We start from the raw sequence: 9715 nt of genomic DNA, 5'->3' as shown, positions 1-9715 counted from the left end.
GTCTGTTGTTTTATGTGTCAGTTTTACAAATAAACCTCTACTGGGATTAACACACAAACCAGCAAGCACACTTTGCCTCTTATTTTGAAAACTGGACAAGCGAGAGATTGAGGACGCGCCCTCTAGAAGCCCGTTACGTAATGACAACTAATAACGGCCCTTATTGCAAAATCCATCCATCCATTCCCTGAGCCGCTTATCCTCACAAGGGTCATCGGGCAGGAGGCGGGGTACACCCTGAACTGGTTGCCAGCCAATCGCAGGGCACATATAAACAAACAACCATTCACACTCACATTCACACCTACGGGCAATTTAGAGTCTTCAATGAACCTACCATGCATGTTTTTGGGATGTGGGAGGAAAAAAACGGACAAAACCCACGCAGGCACGGGGAGAACACGCAAACTCCACACAGGCGGGGCCGGGGATTGAAACCCAGTCCTCAGAACTGTGAGGCAGACGCCCTAACCAGTCTCCCACCGTGCTGCCCATAATGCAACAACTGGCCAATAACATAATAAAAGTCCTGAACCTGTGACGTAATAATGTTTGGTAGCATATAGCACAATGCATACCATCGGATCTAATAAAGTTTGAATGTTGAACATTCGAAGTTCGAAAGTTGTTCGAACCGGGAAGACAAATAAATATGGTACGTTCCGATTTTCCCTAAAATAATTGTTGCCCTGGCCCAGGTTCAAGAATGGTACAGTCCCGCCATTTTAGGTCATCCTTTTGAGATATTTACTCTAGTTCTTTTGTGACATATAAAGATGGTCTCGAGACTGAAACACCATCTCCACTGTCATAAATATATATAGAACACGTGAGTGAGTGGGGGAGGTGTAAAGTAGTCAGATCCAAGCGTGACAGGCGCGCAGTGACATAAAAGTACAAACATAAAGAAAAGCAGCCGTTGAACACGAAATGTCAGCATAATACGCGGCAACACAAAGTTGCTTAGACAGCCTGCAGGAAAATAATTGTCGCCGTTTGTTTTTTGCTAACACAGTTTCCTTTATCCACAGCCACTACAATAAGTCTCAGAGTGGGAAGAGCAAAATAATAATAGGCCAACGTTGCAACTTAAGCGTCGTCGTTGCCAGACGATGCATCGCGCACATCAAAAGACACCAAATGAATACATTCCGGCATCTCTTGCTCTTTATTAACTCACAATCAATAAGCAAGGGGTAGCAAGGTAATCAGCAAGTGCTGCCATATTGGCCTGACAACATATCAAAGCCCATGCTCCGAGGCAACCGCGCTAACGCTAACAAGCATTTTGTTAGCAGGTTATTGACGTTAGTGGGAGGATAACGCAGATTAAAAAAAAAAAAAAAAAAGAAAAAGATAGCGAAGGCCCTCAGCTAAGCGCCGCCTGCAAATGTTCCTCTTTTGTACAACATATTCTTAAAAACATCAAATAAGCTGCAGTGTTGCATTTTGAAGATAGGGGGCGGCATTGTTTCCAGGTTTTCTTTTGTACTCTATTGGAAAAAAAGATTGATTTAAAGCCAAAAACAAAATACAATAATAAAGAAATAATGACACTATCAAATAAATAAGCTTGGATCTCAAAAATGATGTAAAATGTGCATATGTTTGTCTATGTAAATGTGATTAAAAATTTAGTAATATTAAAATAATATATACAAGAACAAGCACGTTTCAAAATTGTGTACAATGAAAACTCGTTTTTTGAAAACATTTTAAAAATTTGGAAATGTATGCTTTTTATTGGAAGGTTACAAAAAATATATATATATTAAACAAATATATATATATATTTTTTTTTTAAGTATTCTATTTTTGTTGATTTTCTGATAAAAAGACAGCTTTTTGTTTGGCGATATATGCTTTTTATTCACTACTGACAGTATATTTTTTCTAAATATTTTTTAGATTTTCTTGTGAATATATATACATACTCACAAGAAAATCTAAAAATGATCTTTTCCATTGGGGTTTCTCTCAATATTACTATTTATTGGACCCTAACACTGTCCACTGCCAACACATCTTATATTTCTTCGGTTTTGGGACAGGGCTGATATTGAAAGAAGAAAATGGGGGTGAGTTCACCAGGTATCAGGTATGCGGTGAAGATGATGATACAGGAAAGAAAGGAGTGAAGGAGGAAAAGAGGAGGAGAGTTAATAATAAGAATAAAAAAAATCTCATCCACATAATTTCCAGCCTGCAGGCGCAGAAATGCAAATGACAGATCAAAGAGTTGGGAATGGAAAGGATTGAGATTGGGGATGCGTTGGGGGGGGGGGGGGGGGGGGGGGGGGAGATGATCAAACTAGGGTTATATATGTATGTTCAGGGTGTGAGGGGCACATGTTGGAGGCAGGTAATGGAGCTGATCTGTATGCGAACACGATTGACATTTCCTCTTCTCTTGCCACACGAGCATAGACATGACGCACGACGTGGGAAGGTTCGCCATGTTTGTGGAGTGTCATGGCAGCCATGTTTGTGAATTTCCATATCCAACATATTCGTGGGTGTTACAGTATGCTCGCCATGGTTGTGGGGAACGTTAAAGAATGTGCGCCATATTTGTGCATACTTGTCCATCACCTTTGTGAAATGTGTTGCAGGTGGTCTCGCCATATTTGTGGATTACACTGAAAACAAAAGTACTTCATTTTTGGTTGTACATGATTAAAATGTGGTAAATTTACCCTCTTTTCCGAAAAAATAAGCAAATAATATACTGTATGCTTGGTTAACACATTTCATTCGTTTGCAATTTATATACTGTATGTCTTCATTTAAGGAACATCAAAGACTATTTTCAATGTACGTTGCAGCATTTCCACTCGGGCCCGACCAATTAATCGGCCGATATTATCCCTCATATCGGTAAAAATCAGATTTTGTTTTTACACATTAACACATTAAAACAGACACAGATTGTGACATTCAAACAAACAACCCCAAAAAAATCCTCTGCAAAAATCAGCAAGACATCTGCCAATTTCCGGCGATTTTTCCTCTGTTGGAAAGTTAAACAAATACTCAAGGACAAATTATTGTAAAACAGTTAACTGTTCGGCCTGTAATTCATATCATCATGGTTGTTAGCTTTTAAAAAAAATTGTATTCATTATATATATATTTTTAAATTAATCGGTTGATTAATCGGTGACTGGAATTTTTTTCTGCCAAATATTGGAATGGGCTTCAAAAAATCCCTATTGGTGGAGCCCTAATTTCCACCATGTTTGTGGAGTATGGTGCAGCTTGTCAGCCATGTTTGTGGAGTGTTTTGAAGCAATTATTTATTCACGTTGTCAGGGAGGCGGCGTAGGAATTGAAGACTCGGGAGAGGGTTGAGATGCACTTAAAAAGTGAGCATGAAAGGTGAGGCCTCTCATTAATGCCTAATTAATGTCTGTCTGTCTGCCCATTATTGTCTAATTAATCATTCATGTGGCTCTCCTCCACCTGCAGCTGTCACACACCAACTTTGCTCGTCGTTCCACACAAGATACGAGAGTACACGCACCGGCCACTTCATTAGGTACACCTGCAGCTGTACATTCATGATATTATTAGAAGCAGCTCTCCGCATGGTTCATTGCAGTTGTACACTGTTGAAGACCACAGCAATAAACATCAAATGACACTACACAGTCCCATTCCAGGCAGTATTTTCTGTTTCCTGTCACAGATATTTGTATTTTATTTCCTTTTTTTCCCCGTTTGGCACTTCGCACCTGCTTTGTAATCGGAATTTCTTTACGGCAGAATTAGCATGTATATTTAATGTGGCGCCTTTTCTTCTCTTTCGCTCCTCTCTGTCTTGGCTACTTTTTAAATGTTGATGAGTGATGAGGGGAGGAAGACGAGGAGGTGGGCTGCCTTCTCCTTGCATGTCTGGCGGATATGCCACAGCGCCGCTAATAAATGACAGCTGATTTATGCGTCTGTATTCTTTTATTTATTACAAAAAAATAGCAAGCGGGCTGATTTCTGATATTAATAATACAAGTGGATCCACTTTGATTAGGCTTGTGCGGGGAGCTGTGCATATTCAGCATTACAATTAAAGCCTCTGATGTGAAATAGAAATGACACGCTAATGAAGCGAGCTAGCGAGCCTGAACCGCGACTGTCCAACAGCATTACGGCCCATCTCGGATGAAGAGTAATTATATGAGGAACACTGAAACGTCATTAAAAATCTTCAGTAAGTGATTTAACCCACCATTCCTTGCTAACGCTACATTCCTCTTTTCTTCATCGGCAACCCCCTGCCAGGATCAGCTCCCAAGGTTTTGAATTTAAAGAAATAAATCGAAGCAAACTTCTCCTTTAAGAAGTTCCGCAACACTTGACTCCTTGAAAACAAACATGTTGAGATTTGAGACAAAGAGCTAATTTAATTGCAGGACCTGGTCCCGGTGCTGGAAGCAGGTAATTGAAATGTTCCCATTAAGAAATTCCATTATGAATTGGGGATGAAGGCCATGCGTGATTACTGTGGATTAAAGATGATAACTGGACTCTTTTTTTTTTTTTTTTTTTAAATTCCTGCTTCATCTCAGACAAGATGCTCGATTTTTGTGGACACAAAAGTATTGTGCTTGTGTAAACATGACAATTCAGGACAAAACACAATGCAGTGTAATGAGGAGAAAACTGACCATTTGCTTAGGGTTTTTTAAATTGATAAACTGTACGAAAATTATAGAGACATTATATTTCCACAATGTTTGTGTTGCGGCATGTCTGTGATGCTTATGGAATCTCACCTGCACCATATTTGTGAAGAGTCATGTCGAACATGTTTGTAGAGTGTGTTGCAGCATGTCTGACATGTTTGTGGAGTGAGTGGTAGATATACAGTTGAAACCAGATGCTTACATACATACACTATATAAAAAGAAACTTATGCTTTTTTTTCTCTCCCTGTTTTTGGTCAGTTCGATATACCAAAATTAATTTTAATGTGTCAAATTCCAGAATAATGAAAGAAGGATTCTTTTAGACTATTTTGTTTTTGTTTTTTGGTACTTTCTTCAAAGTCAGAAGTTTACATACAGTCAGAGTGCGATACCTTTAAACAATTTTGGAAAGCCCAGATGATGAAGTCTCGTGTTTCGAAGCATCTGACAGGTTTAGTGACAATATTTGAGTAAATTAGAGACACACCTGCGTGTGTATTTGAGGGTCAAAAGAAAATCAGCCAAGATATCAGGAAGTGAATTGTAAACGTACAAACATGGTTCATCCTTGGGTGCAATTTCCAGATGCCTGAAGGTACCACGTTTATTTGTTCAAACAAATATATGCAAGTATAAACACCATGGGAATGCCCAGGAAGGAGACGGGTTCTGTGTCCCATATCTGAACATGCTTTGGTCCAAAATGTGCATATCAACCCAAGAACAAACGCAAAAGACCTTGTGAAGATGCTGGCTGAAGCTGGTGAAAGAGTGTGTCATTATCCACAGTGAAACGAGTACTGCTCTGAAATGGGATCAAAGGTCACTCTGAGGCCATTACTCCAAAAGAAACATCAAAAAGCCAGATTACAGTTTACAAATGCACACAGGGACAAATGCCTTAATTTTGGGAGACATGTCCTGTGGTCTGATTTAACTAAAATTGTCACAGAAGGTCAATTGGGCAGAGTTCCCGATACATTTAAAACACAAGCTACAGTCAGAGTTTTATGAAATAAATTCACAAATACCAAACCAAAATTGCAAGTAAAGAACAATATTTAGCTGGATTTTCGACAACTACGGTACTGTATTTTAAAACATCACCACAGTAAAGTCTGGGTACCCATAATGCTTTTGTTGACTACAGTGCCAGACTGTCAGTGTGAACGGTGCAAATGGTTAAACCTAGCAAATCGCCTGTTCACACCATATCCGCATGAACTGTTATTCACATCACTCAACCAGGGTATGCCCAATAGGCATGTGTGTGAATGGCGACCTCAAGTGGACAAATTAAATACCTGCACCTCTCTAAAGTGCGGTTTCACAAGTTCCCATTGAATTGCATGTATGAAACTTACTGTGGTGGTTTTCTAGAATTTATCCCCTGTGATAAATGAGAGTTTACTGTGCAGTTAAGCTAATGCACTTTCATACTGTGGATAAGTGACATGACTGCCAATTGCTGACTGGCTCAAAAAGAACAACTTGAAATGCAGTTTGACGAAAAGGGCGTCTCTGTCGCGGTGTTGTTAGGGGCTCAAATGACACAAGACTCTCCTTCATCCACCGATTCCGAGCGGCAGCGCCTCGGAGCTATGCAATTATTTTTTTGCACCGTGTTCCAAAATCAACTTGAGAGCAATGAAAATTATTTAAGACGCGCTTCTCAGGCACCGCAATTATAATAATGATGATCTCAATTAGCGTTGCCATTGCCTCCGGACTATTTAGCGGGCAATTTGGCAGCCTGGGGGGGCAGAGGAGCCGCCACGCATCGTCGGGTCAGAATTGGGGAAGAGAGCAAAAAAAGTCTGCACGCTCTAATCAATAAAGTGCGAGATGAGAGGTGTCCTGCCAAGGGACGACTCGCGCGTTGACACAAACGGTCTTCATTAGAGATGAAAAGGATGCACTGACTAATTTCGGGGTGGGAACCAGTTCTTATACTGAGTTCATCTTCAAATTAAAAAAAATAATAATAATAAAACAATCAAGTAGAAAGCTGCTACGGAATGAAGGGGGAAATTAAATGCTACCTGCCAGCAAGATTAATTTGTTGAATCAATACAAAATAATACAAAAAAGATGAAGTCACAATAGGGAGTCCTGCTGTAATTGCGGTCCACAAACATGGCTGACATGAGTCACATGACACTCCACAAACACAAAATAGGTACTGGCAAAAAGTCCACAAACATGACGTACCGTATCGTATACTCCACAAAGATGGCCGACATGACAGTATAATGCTTCATAGTGACAATTTTGATGAATATGTTAATTACATCTTCAGACCTCCAAGGAACTGTTTTTATGAAATAAAAGAATTCTAAAAACACAATTAAAACAATTGGAAAAAAACAGAAAAAAAGAATACAATGTAAAAAATTGCACGTCATAGAACTGTAAAATGTAAAAAAAAAAAAAAAAAAAAAAATGAAAAAGAAAATGTGTTCCATTTAAAAAAAAATTTTTTGCAGTGACATAGCATACATTTTAGCTATGTTTTATAGTATCACAAAGCGTTCCATTACAAAACCAGTTCCCACCACAAATATTTTGTTCTGCTATTAATCTGCACAACATATTAAGTTTCATTACCAGTCTATTTGGTTTATTAGTGGCCATCTGGGAGTTGGCATGCTCACATACAGTGGATATAAAATGTCGACACACCCCATCCCTTTTTGAGAGGGCAAGTAAAAACAAACAACGGAGATCACGTGGTTGCACATGCGTGCACACCCTCTTATAAATAGGAATGGAGCTGTGTCCAGAATCAACCAGTAACATTTAACTCACGTTCAATGGGAGTTAGGACACATCTGCCACCATTCAAAGTGCCTCTGAGTAGACCTAGATAAAAGTTCAGTTGTTCTACAAGTAAAAGAAAAGTGGTTTTGTCAAATTTAGCCAGGCTTTGTTGTTTTTCTTCGTAAAAGAAGGCGTCGGTCTAGCCACCGTAACCCATAGCCAAGATATATGAAGACGGGAGAATGTTGTAACTTTTACGAAACAGCCAGTACTTGCCGCAAATTCCTGCAGCTTCTTCAATGTTGCTGTCGGTCTCCTCACTGGCCAGTTTCCTTCTTGTCTTTATGCCAGTTTTTGTCATCAATGTCACTGTTTTGCCATATTTTCTCCACTTGATGATGACATCGTCACTGCGTTCCATGGTATAGTTAATGCCTTGGAAATTCTTTGGTACCCGTCTTCTGATTGATACTGTTGAACACTGAGATCCCTCTGCGGCTGTGGAATTTGTCTGCGGTACACGTCTTGTGCTGTAAGTTGTGACTACAAAAATGGCAGGAAAAGCCTAGTCGAACAGCTTAACTTTATTTGGGGTTAATCTGAAGCAGTTTCAATGCTCGTAGGTGTGTGCTGACTCCTATTTCACGGGTTTTAACGTGATTGGTTCATTCTGAAGACAGCCGCATCAACAGTTATAAGAGGGTGTGCACACTTGTGCAACCACAGTTGTTTATTTTTCAGTCCCGTCTTGAAATTATTGTTTTTATTCAATTAAGTTTGTATAGGTTATGATTTATCTTTTGTTATATATATATATATATATATATATATATATATATATATATATATAACAAAAGCCTGGCATTGCAATTGTATTGTCTTTCTGTAGTATAACAGCTGATTGGCTTGATTTAATCTTTGTAATGATACAATACATATTGTGCTTTACAAACACATGAAGCACACAAATAGAAAAAAAAATAGCCTCCCTCCTCAGTGCATTTTTTATTCTGTGAAGGGTCTCGCAGTATACTCGACTGCCACAGTACATTACAAGCTCCTTTTTCCACCCGTGTTATTCATGTGGAAAAGGCCTGCCTCACCAACTAGCCTTTCTTTTATTCATCGCACTGTAAATAACTCCACTTTATGAAAAGCAGCCAGTGTGACTCACAGATACCTCTCTAACCACAAGCCATTATTATTTCATGCTCTCTGAGAGGCGGGCTAGGAGCCGCGCGCGCTTTCGTGCCTCTGATGTTGTGTCGTACACAGGCGGCGGCCCTTGTTGCGCTCCGTATGCCATCCCTCACTTGAATTCATAAACACTTGCCGGTGCATAAATAGCACGAGGAGACGGGAGGCGCCGCTAATGCTCCGGAACACCGTTGGTGAGGAGATAACGGGCAGAAAGGAAGGAAATAAAATTTTTTTTTAAATGTGTTGTTTTCTGACCTCTCTTGGGACATCACATTGCCGAGGAGTGGTGGGTGGTGGTTGTGGGGGGGGTTACGATGTTCCTGAGCACCCTTTGGAACGCCTGCTAATGGGCGACCCTATTGGTCATGGTAGGTTCCCGTTTGAATCGCAATGAGGGCCTCGTGACCGACAAGGTGCGGCGGGCTCGCTCCAGTTAGCCTGTTAGCGCCTTTGACCTCTCAACAGCCATCAATCCCAGCAGCCAATTTGATATTAAGCATCAAGAGGATGGAAGGAAATTACAAGATGGTTTTTCTTGAAATGATTAGTAAACCTCTCTTTAGTTTTGACTTAATGAGGATGAAAAACAACAGGCCAGAATCATACAAATGCATTACAGTGAACCCCAGTTTATTGTTGCTGGACATGTTCGAGACCCACCCAAAATTGTTGAAAACCAGCAATTATGAGACCATGTAAAAGAATTCTGTCAGTTTTACCCCTTCCACAGGCTTTAAACACGTTCAAAAACACAAACATAGTAAAACATTTTTAAAAAGTACCTTAGCACCTGTTGTCACTCTGTTGCTCAAAGTTGTCCATATACAAAGCGTGCTTTCTTCAAGCTGTTTATTTGTCACCCGCAGTTGAAGTTAACTGTAAAACTGACACGTAAAACAACAGAGAATTCAGTATTGTGCACTTAAACACAATACTCAACCGAACAATAAACAGTACAGCCATTTCATCGAATGAACGGCAGCTAGCTTAAAGCTAATGGATATTAGCGTAGATGTTACGGTATTTTACACGACTTAACACGCACGGAGCAGCAACACACAAAAACAGAG

The sequence above is a fragment of the Phycodurus eques genome, chromosome 22 (assembly GCF_024500275.1).
Source record: "Phycodurus eques isolate BA_2022a chromosome 22, UOR_Pequ_1.1, whole genome shotgun sequence".
Taxonomy (NCBI): domain Eukaryota; kingdom Metazoa; phylum Chordata; class Actinopteri; order Syngnathiformes; family Syngnathidae; genus Phycodurus; species Phycodurus eques.
The sequence above is the reverse complement of the archived record's forward strand: the minus strand, read 5'-3'. Positions refer to the sequence as shown.